This window comes from Rousettus aegyptiacus, unplaced genomic scaffold (assembly GCF_014176215.1).
Source record: "Rousettus aegyptiacus isolate mRouAeg1 unplaced genomic scaffold, mRouAeg1.p scaffold_m13_p_13, whole genome shotgun sequence".
NCBI lineage: Eukaryota > Metazoa > Chordata > Mammalia > Chiroptera > Pteropodidae > Rousettus > Rousettus aegyptiacus.
This window is the reverse complement of record NW_023416288.1, coordinates 55,091,519-55,109,786: the sequence shown is the minus strand read 5'-3', so window position 1 is coordinate 55,109,786 and position 18,268 is coordinate 55,091,519. Positions and strand designations below refer to the sequence as shown.

The 18,268-nt window shown below is 48.3% G+C and overlaps 1 long non-coding RNA gene and 1 pseudogene across 1 annotated transcript in view; one reads left to right on the top strand and one right to left on the bottom strand.

Moving 5' to 3' along the window:
• The window catches only part of LOC107519348, a 37,168-nt gene extending 19,257 nt beyond the window's left edge, over positions 1–17,911 (bottom strand). Inside the window, exons 1-4 of the long non-coding RNA XR_004954031.1 lie at positions 17,489–17,911; positions 5,964–6,059; positions 3,964–4,141; positions 232–2,206 (exon numbers count right to left, since the gene is read on the bottom strand). This is a non-coding gene — a long non-coding RNA (uncharacterized LOC107519348). The remainder of the gene's footprint in view (positions 1–231; positions 2,207–3,963; positions 4,142–5,963; positions 6,060–17,488) is intronic.
• On the top strand, positions 13,876–13,994 carry LOC118611218 (annotated as a pseudogene).
• Positions 17,912–18,268: the final 357 nt, after the last annotated feature.

The following is an 18,268-nucleotide window of genomic DNA, read 5'->3' as shown; positions in this document are numbered from 1 at the left end:
TCTGGGTGACGTTTCTTCTTCTACCTAATTCACACCCTCCCTCTGGGATCCCGTAACTGAAACACTGAGCATTCATTACAATCGACATGCCTTACGTTAGTTAGATGTTAAAGAGGAAGGAGAGGGAAAGAAAAGAAAAATATTTGGTATACACACACATTCATATCCAACTCTGTTACGGTCCCCTTTTCTGCCCTCGGGCATATGGGCATAGTGGATATTTTTAATTACCTTCCGCTTCCATTCCATATCCCGTTCGTCCTCAGTAAGCACCTCAGCAGGTCGTGGTTCCTTGCCCGCTGGGGTGACCCAACCTTCTGAAGAGTCTGGTCTGAACTGGGTTACTGTACTTTTCCACCGACCTAATCACAGGACCACACCCCATGGGGCATCACCTGCATTCCAGGTGTATTCCTCCTCACCCACGCCATGTAGGTGCGACCCGATTTCCCTCGAATTGATTATCCCGGGCAGTACAGTAACTCCCTTCTTCGCCTGTTGATTCATGGGCATGAGGAGCCCAAAGCGGCCAGATGATACCAATTTTCAGTTAAATGGACTCGCTGCTGAGTGCCTGGGAGAAGCATGTCTTCCTTGGGAACTAAGACCTCTCAAGCAGCAGAGCCCGAAGCTGCAGGAACAGAAAGCAAAGCTCTTCCTAGTAGCGCACCGGGTGGGCAGAGTGACAGGGACTACTTTCTTCCTGACCCTTCCTGCCTGGACTGGTGAATCCTGGCTGTGGGACAAACAGCGCCATGTATTAGATGCTGATTTGGAGCGTCCTGGAGACGATGCCCCCAACCCGAAGGCATCGCCACCCGGCTGGCACCCTAACCAAGTCTCTGAAAGGCTCTTCCACAATTCTATCGACCCAAGTCCCTCTGGTGAACGGGGAATGTGCTAAGATCAATGAATTCCATGAGCTCGGGTCTGGCGTTTCACTTCATGTGCAGTAAAATGAGTTTCTGGTCAGAAGTGAGGCTGCGTGGGATACTCCGATGGTGGGCAGGGCACTCCGGAAGTCCACAGAGGGTGGTTCTGACGGAAGCATTGGGGGCAGGAAAGGCAAACCAATAACCAGAGTGAGTGTCTGTTCTAGTCAGAACCAAACACCTCCCTTGGTGAAAGTGACCCAATATAAACAATCTGTCACCAGTTAGCTGGCCAATCACTCTGGGGGAATGGTGCCATATCGTCGCTGGTCTCTGCTGCTGGCCGACTGGGCGTTCGGCAGTGGCTATAGCCAGACTGGCCTTGGAGAGTCATACAGACGTAGATGTGAACAAAACCAGCTCCATCTCTGCGTCTTGGAGTTCGCTGCTTTATTAAGTATCATGCTGTGGCCTTTGACCAACATCACTGTCCTTAGCAAGCGTATCAAAGCCTTCTAGTTGATAATTACCTGTGCTCCATAAAATGTAGCCGTAAATATTGTTAAGCCAGAATGATATGACAACCAAGATAAATATCAAACTGGTAATAGTATTGGTTATAAACAATCGTCTATCACAAGGCCACCAGGAGCTATGGCCCTGGCATTACTGGATTCCTCGTTCCTTTGTCTTGTCAATCATCAGTACGTGAGTTATACTAATCCAAGTATAGTAGCAGGAGTATGTAAGGGAGACTGATTTGCACAAAACTGCTAGGTCATCTGTCTGTTCTGAGCCTACATTCCCATAAGTAAATTACCCTATAATAAATTCTTATAATAAATTCTTAAGGGGTTGCCGGCCTCGTCCTTCTGTCTGAAGACACCTTCTTGTTACAGTGGCGATGAAGCCTTGGCCCCACCTTCGGACAGAGTTAAGCCCGCACATGACCTTTGTCCCTGACACTGGGCAATGGGTGGAGTGGCTGGGGAAGGAGGCTGACCGACATCCACAGATTGGATCCTGCTTTCCACACGATTATTAAAATCCTCCTCTACTGAGATCACCTTTTCATTCCCACCCAGAGACACCTACCCAGATACCTGCTCCCCAGATCTCCTCGTCATCAGGTTTTCAATCATGGTTCTTCCAAGTCTCTGACACCCAGCCAAACCGTTAGCTGGAGCCCACGGACTGTTGTTGTGAAACCGTCTCTTTAGCCATCTCTCCTTCCAGGCAAAAAGAACCACCAGGTGAACCACTAAAGTTCTGCCCACTGGGGGACTGTCCTCCATCGCTGTCCTTTGGGTCCTTCCCACAGCAGGGTTGGAACACTGTAGGTGGGAAGTGTTATCATTTAGGGCGTTTTTATCTGCAGGGAACAAAATATCCAACCGCAAGTGGCTTACACAATAAAGGGCACATTCCTAGAACTACGTCCAGACGCAGAAAATGCACTGTTTGCAAAACCCTTCAGAAGAGTAACACCGTCCTCACAGCAGAACCCCGCCTGAGCACATGCCTCTCGGGGAGCAAATTCCAAACAAAAGGGAGTCTCTGCCCAAAAGCCGGCAGGAGGCCTGTGGGCGGGAATGAACCAAGGCGGCGGGGGTCGGGGGGGGGGGGGCACTCCAGAGCCGGCTTCGGCAAACGTTAGCTCCTCTTCCGCCTGGTGCTCTGTTGTGTTCGTTCTCGTACCTGCCTATAGTGCTTGAAGGTTTTTGTTGTTTGTATTGTGGTTAAAACGCAAAACATGAAATTTACCACCCTAACCATTTTTAAGGGTGTAGTTCACTAGTGTTAACTGTCTGCCCATGATCGTGCGGCAGAGCGCTAGAACTTTCTCATCCTGTAATACTGAAACTCTCGCCCGGTTAAACACTAACGCCCTTTTCCCCCGCCCCCAGCGACAGCCATTCTACTTTCGAAGAGTCTGGCTGTTTAAGTTGTCTCATATTAGTGGAATCATGTAGTACTTGTCTTTTCTGTGACCGACTTATTTCACTTGTCATACTGTCCCCAAGTTCCATCCATGTTGTAGCAGATGACAGTGTGACAGATTCCCTTCCTTCTCAAAGTTGAATAAATTCCATTGCATACATACTGCATTTTCTTTTTCCATTCATCCATCGATGGACATTTAGGTTGCTTTCGCCTCTTGGCAATTGTGAAAAATGCTGCAGTAAACAGAGCACTAAAACCTGTTTTCAATTCTTTTGGATAGGTACCCACGTAGGGGCTTCCTGGATCATATGGCAGTTCTTTTTTTGATTTTTGAGGAACCTCTACACTGTTTCCCATAGCAGCTGCATCGTGCTCACATTCCTGCTAAGAGAGCTCCAGTTTTCCCATTTCTCCACATTCTTGCCAACGCTTGGTTTTGTTTAGTTTTGTTTTTTATATAGTGGCCATCTCAGTGGGTGCTGCAAGGTGCTATCTCACTGTGGTTTGGATTTGCATTTCGCTGCTGATTAAAACGTTCAGCATCTTTTCATACGCTTGTTGGCCATTCGTATATCTGCATTGGGGGGAGGGAATCTAGTCAAGTCTTTTGCCTATTTGTTAATCGAAGTATTTGGGGATTTTCGATGGTGAGTCATAAGAGCTCCTTAAAGACTGTGGACCTGAACCCGTTGTCAGATACGAGGTTTGCAAGTTTTTTCTCCCAGTCTGTAGGCTGCCTTTCCACTCTGTCGATTGTTTCCTCTGGGACTGAAATTTTTATAATTAAATAGATCATCTTACGAGAAGACCAACAAACTGGCGCAGATGAAACGAGACTAAGAAGACACAACGGCCAAATGTGAAGTGCTATTCTGATGGGGTCTTAGAACAGGCGAAGGGCGTTCATGAAAAAAAGAAATCGTGAGATCCTAATAAAAGCTGTCTTGAGTTTCTAGTATTATGTAAACATTAATCTCTTAGTTAGATAAGATTTTAACATTGGGGAAGCTAAGTGAAGGGTACGTGGAAACCTTCTGTGCTACACTTGCAAAATTTTCTGTGAATTTAAAATTATCCCAGAAATTTATGTAGGTAGTAAGTCATAATCTAAAATGAATGAACAAACAAAAATAGAAACAATACCTACTCTTAAAGTTAACGAGAAGCGTTTAAATGAGCCGACGTCAGCGAAGCAGTCACGCAGGGCACCAAGGTAAAAGGCCGTGAGGGCAGGTTATTATCACAGTTGTTATAGTCTAAACTCTTCCCCGTCTCTCAGATTCTGTGGGCACTGCCCCTTGGCGGAGGTGTTCTTACAGCTTCAGCTTTTGGGGAAATAAAGTTGCAACACAGTTCCACTCACTAGAGTCCTACTAAATGTGACTGAAACAGTTCTGTTCCCCTTTACCCAATTCCTCCTTTTAAGACCACAGAGATTACCAAACTAACACACACAATGTTTCTGAGAATGCGAAAACTCCTTGAAAAAAGCTTTGGAGGGTGGCACCCATCCTTTTCATCTCCTCCAGGCATTATTCCTCCTCCACCCCCACCTTTTTCTCTTTTTTTCCCTCCAACTCCACTCAAAATAATGGTGGTTTTTCTTGACGCAAATTCGGCGTTTGGAGATGCAAAGCCTACAAAGAGGAGTCGGGATGTCCATGCATCTGCACGGCGGTCATGGCTAGCAGTCCAGGTGTGCTCACGCATGTGGATGTAGAGGGAAGACAAACTCCTAACACCCTCACCACACTCTTAGGGGTAACAGCCCTGTGGTCTCCAGCAGCTTTTATGGGACAGACAGGCCAGGGGCCCTATTGCAAGCTATGGGGACTGGTCATTGGCTGGTCATATCACTGAAGTGGCCCAGATCTCCACCCTGTCATCAGAAAATCATCTGTGAAGGTGCCGTGAGCAGGCGAATTCCACGCACCCACATGGAGGTATGGCCTGGTCTTCAAAACCACTGCTCGGTTAGTTGACAAGCTACGAGGTCAATATTCTTGCACTTTGCCCCATCACACACACAAGATAGGCCAAGGATACTTTCACCAGACTCTTGGAAGCTCTCTTTAAAAAGACGGTTAAGATACTGGTCTCTAGGTCTCTAGAAATGCAGAATCACATGCCTCGCCCAAGACCAAATGAATCAGAATCTTGCATTTTAATGATTCCCAGGGGAACTTGTATACACATTCAAGTCCGAGAAGCACTGGCCTAGAGCCTTCATTCTGTGTGTGTGTGTGTGTGTGTGTGTATGTTACACTTAAATAAAAATATTCATTTAAACCACACACACACATACACGAAAGTGCTAAGTCATAAGAATATCATTTGATGAATCATAACAAAGTGAATCCACAGGTATAATCCAGATTAAGTAACAGAAGGGCGCCAGAACCCTAGAAGCCCCCTTTCCCGCACGCCCTCCGTCACTAAACCCCCAGCTCACCAGAGGTAATCAGAACTCCAGCTTCTAATAGAGTTGGTTAATTTGGTCCACACTTGCTCTTCATAGAAGTGGAATCACCTGCCTGTGTTCTTTTGTGTCTGATTTCTTCCACTCAACATTATGTGTGCAAGAGTCTAAATCCCTCATAGGCACCCCAACTTTCCACTGCATACGTACACATTGTGTACTGATCTCTTGCTAGCTTCCTGCCTCTCCCGTCTCCCCAAAACTGTAACAATATTAAATAAAGCCTATTTACTTCAATCAATATTTATTAAGCATCTAGATGGCGCCAGGCATTGTGCTAGGAGCTGAGCCCCAAAATACGTTGCCAAATTGAGACTTCTGCTTCAATGAGGCATCCTGCCTCAGTAGTCTTCAGGTGTGTGGGGGATTCACATTAGTGTGTGAATTCAAACTTTGAAAGGAATTACCCGCCCTCAAAAACACTCCAAACTGCCACTTAGCACACGGCCACTAAGTAGCAGTGGGCTTCTCACTTATGACTTTTGAACACATCATAAAATCCAGGTCCAACAAGTTTCTGGCTCAACTATTTCTACTTTTCTTCAAATGTCAGCGGGTTAAATATTGGGATTCTCCCAGCCACAAGTTCTAACTCTCTCAAAAAAACTCTTGGCACTTTGTGCTTCTCGGCTTCTTCAGAAATAAATCATGTGCAGATAGATACTCACCTCTGCTTTCCCCGTGGACATTTGTGGTATGTAAATCCTCTTGTCGTTGCTGTGAGACCAATGATCGGACACCTTTCTGGTCCTCAATTTTCTTATCTGCAAAAACAAGGAAGTTTATGACATCAGACGATTTTAACCTGGGATCCAAAGATCTGCTAGGGAATCCATTAATCCCGGAAACAGGATTAAGGGAAGACTGTGAATGTGTGTTTTTTGGGTGGAGGGCAGTCCCGAGAACAATGACCCCCTGAAAAGTAAACACCATCGTGTTAGGTGATCCCCAAGAACCTTTTTAGCATTTAACAGTCTGCAATCACGGGCTGCTTGTAACAACAGGAAGGCTTGATTTTTGCTTAGTGTCTGGTTCCAGCTGAATCTAAAAAGAAAAGTTGACCTTGTTTTTTCCCTCCTGTAGATTTTTCTGCCGGAACAGACAGGGCTGTAAAAATCGCAGTGCCTCACAATAGTGTCTCTCTCTGATCTCTACAGGTGGCATAACGTCAAGGGTCATTTCATTTAAAATAGCATGGCCCTGAATTGAGTCCCTCAGTTTTAACATGATCTCAATCTGGGTCATATTGTATTTAGCTGGCTTGTTTTCTAAACACTGTATCTATTGTAACCCTCAGAACTTGCTGGCAGGTCCAGTTCTCATAACCAGATCCTGGTTCTCATACCAATATATTCTGGACACTTCAACAGTGCAATTTCCTCTACCAAAAGAAAGGGGTCTGCAGCAGCCCCATGTGGAGAACTGCTTCCAAGTTTGCCTAACCAGCCCCAGGTCCCAGCCTGTCACCTGAGCAAAAGAGTGAAACCAAACCCTTTCTACCTCTCTGCGGTCAGAGCGCATTATTTTGCACACAATAATATTGGGTTACACATTCCCTCTGTGGGGCTGGTTCCTTGGCAGCATCCTGGCAACAATCGGAGCCACACGTTTTCATTACGAACCACCCTGGTCAGTAAAGGAGCACCTTGCGTTCCTTACAAGGAGCAAGATGTGTCAGACTGGCAAACGGTGTTCTCAATAGTTATGTGGGCTTCACTGCAGATGAGAGGTGGTTTCAGAACTGTCGTTCTTCCTACGAATGTCCTTTTCTGTTCCTAGGTATCCGAATGAGCCGAGCCAAGCCACACCTTCAGCCCAAGCATGGGCCATGGACCAGCAGATCCAGCGTCACCTAGGAGCTTGCTAGAGATGCAAAATTCGCAGCCCCATCTCAGACACACTAAACCAGAACCTGCATTTTAAACAGATCTCCAGATGACTCCAAATCAAAGGCACATTACAGTTTGAGATGTTCTTCCAAGGAATGACTGAGAACCTCACTAGCAGCCAGCACCTCACTTACATTATGTCTGTGACCTTCCAGCGAATAATTAATGATCAATAAATGTGAGCTTCCTTCCTATTCCCTCTTAAAACCCAGAGAACCACCAGAGACGCTTTGAGAAAGGGAGGGGAGGAGGAACAAGCCCAGAAGAGGAGACACTTGGAGAAGAGGGAGTAATGCAAAAGAGGACAAGCCAAGAGAAAAGAGGCCAGGTGGGAAATGGTCCACAGAGCGAGGGCCGGAATCTCCGTGCTCTCTCCATCTGGGGCCTCCAGCCCGAGGCCTGTGAATTCCACTTGCATAAGTCTCTCCACGGTCCCATGCTGTCTCCTAGATTTACCTATGTAATCATTTCAAAAACTGACTTTTAAACTCTGATTACTTCTGAAAAGTAAGTGAATAGCTTGGATGTTATGTGTAGGTTATATTTTTTCTATATTTTTATTTATTTTTAAAATCTATTTTCATTTTTTTATTGAGGTATAGCTGCTATACAATATTACGTTAGTTAGGTGTACGATAGAGTGATTCGACATTTTTAGACATTACAATGTGATCACTCCACTAATTCTAGCAGTCGTCTGCCACCATGCGAACTTACCATAATATAATTGACTATGTTCCCCTCCCCCCTTTCCCCGTGCCCCAACCCTTCCCTTCTGGCGACTTTCCCTTTGGTCTCTGTTTCTATGAGTATGCTTTTTTGTTTTGTTTTGTTTGCTCATCTGTTTTCTGTTTTTAGCTTCCACATACAAGTACAGATTCATGACTATTAACATTCTGTTAAATGTTGTCTGCAGCTCCCCGGATGATCCCTGCTGGTGTGGGCCACACCTGGAACGCAGAGGGAAAATGTCTGGGTGCTGCAGGAGCTGGCAGCCACGCACAAGGCGGGCTCTACGTTCCCACGTTCTGAAACTGCATTGCAGGCCGCGAGGGTGTGGCGTAACCGCCACTCAGGCTCCGGCAGCAGCCGACAGCACGCCACACTCTTACAGGGCCGCTCATCCAGAACCGGCTTCATTTTTAAGGCTTAATTTTTAGAGGCACTGGCAAGAACGTGGGTTAGAGACCATAGAGCCACAAGCGAATGTTCCACTCGGTGCTCCAGGTGCCTGAAGGTACGTTAAGGTGTACGAAACCCAAGCAATCGGGGTGCAGGGCGTGGGTCTGAAATAAGCGCGAGGCCCGGTCTGACCCCCTGTACGTTGTCACTACAACTGTCCCTCGCTCTGTCTCCACGGAGCGTTCAGCGACCGTAGAACTCACTCTTTCCTGCGTCGTCTGGGGAAACGGGGGTGCAGAGCGAGCGGAAGCGACGAGAATGTGAACACGCCAAGGTGCCGCTTTTTAAAAAAAAAAAACACGGAGAAACCAAAAATTCCACTAGAAAACAGAAAATAACCAACACGCACTCGCCAAAAAAAAAAAAAAAAGAAAAAAAAAAGGTAGCGGTCATTTAAATGCGCCACTTAGCAGCGGTTCTCGGGAATTTAGCGGATATACAGTCTTCTTCCCGTCTCCACTGAGACCGTGACATGAAAGGACCAGACTCGAATCACAGCAAGAACGCAAAAGAACTTGGACTTGTTAGGGCTAGTAGACTCTGATCAAGACTAACCAAGGAAATAACGGACTCGCCTCGGAAGATCTTTTTTAATGGATAGCTTAAAAAAAAAAACAAAAAACAAAAAAAAAACATCGCCCTGGCCCTATTGTGGGTAAGGTGAGATTCTGACTGCACATCAGGGGCGGGTGTGTGATTCCTTTTAATGCGGTTATAAAGAGCTCCTAAGACCTCGGACCCAGTCTTTTCTAACAGAGAATTTAATTCTACTGCATTAGATATTGCTCGTGGTAAGGGAACCGTCAATGGACTCGGAGCCTTTCCTGTTACTCACGTTTCTGCGCTTTCGAGAAAAAGGATCTTCTTACAGAGCCCTCTGTAAATCGGCTTTCTATAAATTGTATATAGTATATCAATTGCACCATAGGAGGAGGGGGAAAATGAGCTTTACTGTAAAACGGAGAGTCTTTCGTAAATCTGGACTTTGAAAAGCAAGATGGAAGAGCCCACCCAAAGTAAAAGAATGAACTGCCCTCATGCACAAGATAGAAATTCAGAGCGACTGGATGGGGCCCAATGCACATGGAGCTGCTAGCACAGTGCCTAGTCCTCAGGACGCGGGCAGGACAGGGGCGCTCTTAAAATATCACCTTCGACCTTGTTTGGATACTGCTATTTGCTTGACCACTGTAGATAGGGGATGGAGGGAGACCAAGGTTCAATCTTGCACCTAGTATGCCCCGGTCTCTTCAATCTCTGTCCAGAGACCTACAGGGGTTCAAACCCAAGCTCCCGAGACCAGCACTCGAGGCCACGCTGCCCTCCTCTCCCTGCACTTGGTCCAGGCCAGCCTCCTCCTTGGCCTCTGCAAAACACCAGCTCCTTCCTGGTCTGCTTTTCCCACTCTCCTGAGAGCAGAGATGAAAACAGAGGGTTGAAAATCACTCCATCAGCTGGAGCTGGGATACCGTCGAGGACGTGAATGAACTCAGAGTCCAGCCCCTTCTCCTCCGACCTCCACCCCTGCCAATGTCCCCCGGAATGCGACCAACAGTCGGTGGCCCACACAGTTCATGGAGTGCGGAGGAGCTTGCACTTCCTCCATGCAGCTCTTCAAGTGACTGTCTGAAAGTGCATGGTGGTTATCAGAGATCTGGTTTACTAGAATAAAATTATATGTATTTTAAGTACCATTTAACATCGAGGTCTGACTGTTTTCGATCAAAGGCCAGAGGAAGATTTCAGAGCAAGAACAGCACGATGTTGTCGCTGAGTTACGGAGTCCGAGCGAATAACATTTCAGAGGAAGTTTCAAAGGAGGAATGGTTTCTGGGTCAACTTAGCTGTAGAGTCGAAAATAACTTCAGCAGCCAGCTCAAAAGATGACTGCTCAAAACAACGTGTGTATCACAGTCCAAGAGTAAGAAACTGACTTTTCCTGAAACCTATTCCAAGTGAGTACTGGTTAGTAAGCCCCAAGAACTTTCTAGTGAAAGGGCTGACAGACTGGATGAGTCTAGAAGTGTCACCCCATCCGTCAAGGCTACCGAGGGGAAATGGGTCCCAGAAAAGGCTCGTTTGGACACGATGAAGTTGCCCGGGGAGTGATGCGTCTTGGTTCAGTCGAGCCGCTGCAAACGGCGTGTCCACCATCCCCTGCCCGTGGACGGCAGAAGGCTCGGCAGTGGGGACGTGCACTGCCAAGGATCTGTCTCACTTCCCCGCTTGTTCTGCCCGTGCCCGCTTGTGGGTAGAATACTGTTCCCCCAACTGCCCGCCCCAAAGATATGCTGAAGTCCCAACCCCTGTAACCTGCGAAAGTGACTTTACTTGGACATAGGGTCTTTGCAGATAGAATCGAGTTAAGATGAGGTCATGCCGAGTTATAGATAGAGAAAGCCGTCACAGACAGACATGCTCAGAAGAAGGAAGATCGCGTGACGAGGACAGGGAGAACCCCGTGTGACAACGTGGGCCGAGATCGGAATGGCGTGCCAGCAAGCCAGGAACGCCACGGATTGCCGGCACCATCACAAGCTGGAAGAGGCACGGATGGGCCCTCCCCTGGAGCCTCAGAGAGAGAGCGTGGCCCGGCCGACACCTTGGCTTTGAACTTCTAGCTTCCAGAACTGAGAGAGAAGACATCTCTGCTGCTTTAACCCCCCCTACTCCCAGTTTGCGGCGCTTTGAACAGCAGCTCCAGACAACAAATACATCCCCCAAAGTGCTTTGGCCTCTCCTACAAGTAAAAACACTTCGTTCCTCCTTGGAGTCCACGGTCACAGCCCTCCGCACGCAGCTCTCCCGAAACAACACACGTTCTGCGTGCATCTAGTGAACTGCAGATGCTTTAGCTCTTTTCTCTTTAACTTTTATTATGGACAAATTTTTTAACATTCACAAAAATAGAGCAGTACAATGAAGTCCTGTGCGCCTACGCCCCCAGCTCTAAAAATTATCAACAGTTTGCCCATTTTATTTCATCCACCCCCTAGCCAAGTTTATTTTGCATGGAGGGCTGCCTGGAGCGTTTTAAAGTAAGCGCAACACATCGTTCCAGGTCATCTGTAAATGCTTTAGTCTGAACTACATCTGACACATTTTTTTGTCATCTTTGAAAATTGTGTATTTTATTAGTTATGTCAAAGGAATGAATAGCATTTTATGCCTGGGTCCTCTGTTTCTTTTTGCTTTTCTTTTTACAATTCAGTGGTTTTTAATATATTCGCCAAGTCATGCAACTACCACTCAATCTAATTTTAGAGCATTTTCATCAGCCCAAAAAGAAATCCTGTACCCATTAGCAATCACTCCCCACTCCCCTCCTCCCCCAAGCCCCAGACAACCACCGATCCACTTTCTATCTCCATAGATTTTCTTTTTGTGAACCTTTCATAGAAATGGAATCACATAATCAGTAGTTTCTTGTGTCTGACTTCTTGGCATAATGTTTACAATGTGCATCTATGTTATAGAATGTGTCTATATGTCATTCCTTTTCTGTGGCTGAAGACTGTTCCTGGATAGGCTACATTTTGTTTATTCATCCACTAGTTGATGGAAATTTGGGTTGCTTCCAGTTTGGGGCTATTATAATATTGCCGTGATGACTGCTTGAGTATGTTCTCATTTCTCTCATACATGTAAGAGAAATGAAAGTCTGGCACTCCTGGGTCCACCTCTCTGCAGGGTCATGATCCGTTGGGGATGAGTGGGAACCACTCCCTATAGATGGGCATCTGGCCTCCAGCTCAACAAGGACCTCGCCTGGCCAGCATCAGACATTGGCACTCCCTGCCCGGGCCCAGTTCTAAGCCTTTGTTCTAACTCCCTCGCTTGGTCAGGTCCCCCAGCCCTCTCGAAAGTCCCTTCTCCCCTCCTGCGTCTGTACTCAGTCCTGCTATTATTTGTGTACATGAATTTCTTCTCCCCATCTAGGCTGTAACTGCTTCAGGGCAGTGTGCCTGTCTCTCTATCTCTGATTTACCAGGATCGACCGGCACACAGAGTCTTAGCTATACTGAACTCTTGAATTGAGTAGCTGAGGTTTAGTGGAGAACTAATTTGTACATTTATGTCTGGCTGGGTCAACTAAGTGCTAGACTGCACTGTTGGATGTTAGGAGAAAAGGGAAAGAAGTCTAAAATTGGGGAAATGGATTACAGATTACAGGAAATGGGGGAAAGACTAACCGCTTCCTCATTTAAAATATTTCTTCATCAGGGTTTTCTTTTTTATCATGTAGGCTTGAGTCTGATAAAAGCCATCTAAAAGGTGATTTATGGAAAACTGAGGTACAATAGCATAGAACAAGTTAATAAGAAATAGAATTAAAATGTACTGTCTGTATCCACATGCCAAGGGATAAGTCTGGACCCCTATCTCACACCATATATGAAAAATAACTCAAAGTGGATCGTCACTTAAACGTTAGAGCTAAAACCATAAAACTCTCAGAAGAAAACACAGGAGCAAATCTTTGTATCGGTGAGTCAGGCAGTGTGAATTCTTCTGTGCATTCTTAGGTATACACGAAAAGAAAAAATAAATAGACTGGACTTCATCAAACTGAAAGCTTTCGGGTTACAAAGGACACTGTCAAGAAAGTGAAAAAGCTCACAAAACGGGGAAAATGACCTGCAAATCATACGTCTAATAAAAACTTCTATTTAAGATACACGAAGAGCTCTTAAAACTCAACAATAAAAAGACAAATACTCCAATTAAAAAATAGATTAAAAAAAAATCCGAAGAGCTATTTCTCCAAAGAACGTATACCAACGGCTGATGAGCACACGAAAAGCACAACATCATTGGTTATTAGGAAAACGCAAATCGAAATCAAAGTGAGATGCAACGTTATACCCACTAGGATGCTAGACTTTTTCTTAAATGGCAAGAACGAGTGTTGAGAACTCGTGGAGAAATCGGAACCCTCCCGCGCTGCGGGTGGGGTTGTACGTGGCGTGCCCCTTGGAGAACAGTTCAGCCGCGCCTCAAAATGTTAAATACAGACTTACTGCACGACCCAGTCACCCCCTTCCTAAGTAGGTACCCAAAAGAATTGAAGACAGGGACTTAAACAGATATTTGTACACCAATGTTCACTGCAGCATTATTCAGAACAGCCGAAAAGAGGAAACGACCCAAGTGTCCACCAACAGATGAATGGATAAACAAAATGTGGTATACACATACAATGGAATATTATTCAGCTGTAAAAAGGAATGACATATTGAGTATGCCACAACATAGGTGAACCTTGAAAAATAAACCCAACGCAAAAGCACAAATATTGTATGATTCCACTTATGTGAAGTATCTAGAAGAAGCAGCTTCATAAACAAAGTAGATCAGAGGTTTCCAGGGGCGGTGAAGTTGTTGCCTAATGGTTACAAAATTTCTGTTTAGGGTGATGAAAACATCCTAGATATAGTGGTGAGGGTTGCCCAACATTGTGAATGTATTCATGTCACTGAAACTATACACTTAAAAATGGTTAACAACAGTCTACGGCCATGCCACCCTGAACACGCCTGATCTCGTCTGACCTCAGAAGCCAAGCAGGGTCAGACCTGGTTGGTACTTGGATGGGAGACCACCTAGGAATACCGGGTGCTGTAGGCGGGGAAAAAATGGTGAAAATGACAAATCTTATATTTTAACACCAAAAAAACTCTAGAGTGTCTAAATAAAACATGTCAGGGGTTACTGCACGAGCTGCGGGTCACCAGTTTTGGACCTTGGGCTCAGAGCGATTAACACTGGACACCTCACATATACTGAGCAAGGACTCACACAGCTCTATGCTAGACACTGGAGTGAGGCCTGAGGGGGCGGATGAAATTAAAAATATATCTTCCTTATCCTCAAGGAGATGAAAAGGCGAGAAACAGATGTCACGGTAGTTACATGGCGGTGCTTTGAGGACGTTCCAAATACGAGCCTCGTGAGTTTCAGAGACGGGATCACACCTGGCTATGGGGATCCCCAAAGGATTCCTGAAGGTGATGAACCTGAGCTGCCACTGAGTGACGTGTAGGAATGTGAGGTGAGGCTGCTCGGGGAGACGAGGCGGCCTGCGTAAAGGCCCGGAAGGCGGACTTTAGCATGGATCCAGTTTAGCTACAGAAGAATCCAAGCAGGGAGGAAGCTGGAAAGGTGGGGGACCAGGACCAGGCACCCTGCTGCTGAATCAGGATGGCCACTGCGCTCTGAGCAGCAGAATGAAGTTCTCGAAGCCGTCCCTGAGGCCGATGCGCTGGGCATCGGCGTATACAATGACCGAAGGAAGGAGACAGAGGCTGCTGCACAGCTGGTTGAGAGGTGAGGTAGCTCTGGACCCGAGCAGCGGCCGTGGGATGGGAATGGCCGGGAAGCAAGGGGCGGGGAGGAGGCTCTTGGAGGAGGAGGAGACAGACGCCAATAGCTACTAGGGACGGGGGGAGGGTGTCAGAATGGGGCAGAGGGTGCTGGCTACATTTTTTAGGGCATAGATAATTTCACATTCACTTAGCAATAAAGGTGAAGAAAGAGGGTTGTATGTTGAGGGGAGAGGTTTCTTGCCATCATTTTGATTTGCGGTTTTGGTCTGTTTTTTTTTGTAGGTTAGAGGGACTGGAGGCGTAGAGAGGATCAGCGGCGTAGGCTGGCGAGTGGAGAAGCCAAGAGCGGTGCGGCAGAAGGCACAGGAAGGCCGGAGCAGACAGACCGGGCAGGAGGGTAGGGTAATGCAGACGGACGCGGAGGGAAGACGACGGGGAAAGAGTGGAGTTGTGAATGGAGAGGATGAGAGACGGCCTCGTACTGCCTAAGAACTGAAGTCATCTGCTTCAAGAGAGGGGGCCGGGAGTGGCCGAGGATGGCTCAGCAACGGCCCTTGTAGTGCAGCATGTGACATAGGGAGCCGAGAGGAAGAATGAATGAAACAGGAGTGGAGGGTCACGGGGCCCGGAGGGGGCTGGAGAGCACCCCCACGCAGCGAAGCCACCCTGTGCCCCGGCCGTCGACGCATGGTGCGCTAAGGGAGAAGAGCAGAAACAGGTCGCGGCACGGCGGGCACAGTAAAAACCCGAACAGTGAGGCATCCTTGGATCAGAGAAGCCACGTCGTTGAAATGGTCGAGCATGGGGTTTTCTGAGCTTTGCAGGAAAACGGAAGAAAGCAGCCTTGGGGCGACTGGGAGAAGGAGCGGTCTGGAGCCTAGAGGTCATGATGAGTGGCGGTGGAGAGGATAGGAAAAAAGTAAGTTGTGGAAACGGTTGTAACTCTTGAAGCTCAGTGCAGTAAGGTATAGTAGCACTCGTGTTCGATGTTCGTGTTAAGAAAGACTCTCAAGCCTTGTCCAGGCTCAGCTGGGCATCGATTAGTGATGTCTGTCACAGGCGAAGGAAAGGAGAGCCATGATTGTCTGCCTGTGACATGCAGGCAGACAGATTCTGAGCTGCAAAGTCTGGAGGGGGACCGGTCGGTCCCACACGATTATGAAGCCACTGAGCCCCGCTGCCCTCACAGGCGACCGACGCGTCCTACGGATGGAGGGACTACAGCTAAATGCTGAACAGCTTCATTCATTCATTCGCTTACTCACTGTGCCTCAGCGGCCTTACTCTATGATGGGCCTGAATCTCTTTCTCGCCCATTTCACGGGGTTGCTCTGATGATAAAAATGAAAGCTCCTTCGAAACATTCCACATTTAAGCACACCAGGTCATCCCGTCGACATGAATTTTAGATGACTTAACTCTTGTGCTTTAAAACGTTGCGTAACATATTCCCAATGAGTGGGTCGCCTGCTGGGGCTTAGAATTAGCTGTGATCCAGGGACGTGGTCTTACGTATTATAAGCGTTGACCCCCACGCAAAAGCGAAGCATCATGCACACCCACCGCCTCCCGCAGGGGTACAACCTACACCACCCCAGCGCTTCATCTCGTCTGGCTCTTTTTTTGGAAATAATCTGGATGTTTTGCTGCCCAAGCTGCGTTCTGCTCAGAGCATGCGTGGTGCGGCCGCGAGGGAGGGAGGACAGGAGACCTCTAAAGCGGTAAATGTCACTCTCGCCCAGACAGTGCTGTATGTCCCTCTAGACGAGTCACCGAACCTAGCTGTGCCTGGATTTCTACAAAGTCACCCGGAACGATTCTGGTGACAGACCCACGCAGAGCTGGAAGGCGAGGGGCTCCCCCTGTGACAGAGGGACTGAGCGCGTCCAAGAAAGTCAGTGACGGGCAAGCGGCAAAAGAGGAAAAATGACTTGCGCTGACGAGAGAACGAGCAGCTGAGCTGAAGGGGGCTGGGAGGCCCGTGGCCTGCCTCTGGGTGACCAGACGGAGATGGTCCTTGGCTAATCATAACATGGCACTGGGATGATCTACAAACTAGAGATTCTGCAGCAGTCGAAGGGGAACAAATGCGGTGACCCCGGGGCCTGGATCTACACTCGGGGGTTAGCGTTGCGAACACGGGGGATTTGGTCTTGAGAACAGCGGGACATCCTCTCCGGCAGGCCTGGCGACCAGCAAGGACCGATCTAGAGATGTGGACGCAACCGGTTGGAAACTGCCCTGAGGAGGAAAACGCGAACAGCTGTGATTTCATAAATAAATACAATTCTGGCTGAGCCAAGGAGGAGAGAAAAAAAAATAAAGAGAAAAGAGTGGGGCAAGAGAAGAGAACAGAATGCCGGGCGGATTCACCAGGGGCGGAATCGGACGAGGGGTGTCGTAAAGATCGCCGTGGGAAGGAGCACCGCTCAGCTCGCGGGCGAAGGAGGCCCCGGATTTAGATAGGTCGGATTTAGATAGGTCGCTAAAACGACAGCTCTCTTCCAAATATCGGGATTCCTTTCTTCTCCAACTTTCCCTAGGGACGGGAGCGGGAGGCCCTTCCGGAAGGAAGGAAGGAAGGAAGGAAGGAAGGAAGGAAGGCAGGAAGGAAGGAAGGAAGGAAGGAAGGCAGGCAGGCAGGAAGGCAGGCAGCGGGGCGGCCTCCCTCCCCCGCCGGCGCCGCCCCCCGCACCGTGGGCAGCCCCTGTGGGCAGCCCCTCTGCGCAGGGCCCAGGGAGCCCGCAGGGCGCGGCGGGTACGCCGGGGGAGGGAGCTGCGGGAGGGCTGACTCACCCTGTCCTCAGCCACGCGGATCACGGGTGGGCAGGCCCGCGCGCAGTGAGTCACCGAGAGCTGTGAATGCTATTCTGAGCTCCGCCAAGGACACGGATGCTCTCGCTGCCACCCTGGCACCCTTCGCAGCTTCTCTCCTTCCCCTTCCGGCTGTCAGGAGACAAGCGAGCGCTGGAGCAATGGAGACTTGGAGCTTTGTCAGCCCCAGACGGAAGCCACGTAACTCTTTCTATTCTTCCTGCCTCCCTTCCTGGTTCCTGGAAATCACCGATGGGAAACGGAAGCTGGGCGCGTCCTCCTTCCAGGCGAGGTGGCCTTGCTGAGAAGCCACTCCAGGGCAGGGGACGGGAGGACAAGGCCTGCCTTGTGGAACGTCCCAAATGAATCACCTGGCTCTTTATTTTGGCTGCGAGTACCCGAGAAGCAGGTAAGTTTACCTTTTAGATTCTACAAGGGAAAACCACGCCGGTTCCCGCAGCTCCATGTAACCGTGTGGCATGTGGGTCAGTTTCTGAATCTGTCAGGTTCCCATGCAGCCCATGACCGCGTGAGCCCACGCGAGCCATGTGAAGAGTTAAGTGCGGTACAGAGGGCCTCGAACCCACCAGACGCTGTTGGACCCAGATCCCGGGGATTTAAATAAGAACGTGTCTCCGTAATACCTTCGTCCTACTCTGCGTTAAATTGCAAGAGGACCCACGGAGGAGAGCCAGCCGTCCTTCGTCTTCTCACTGTCTGCGTCCCAGACCCTCAGGGACGAGCGCTTGGAAAAGCAGAGCT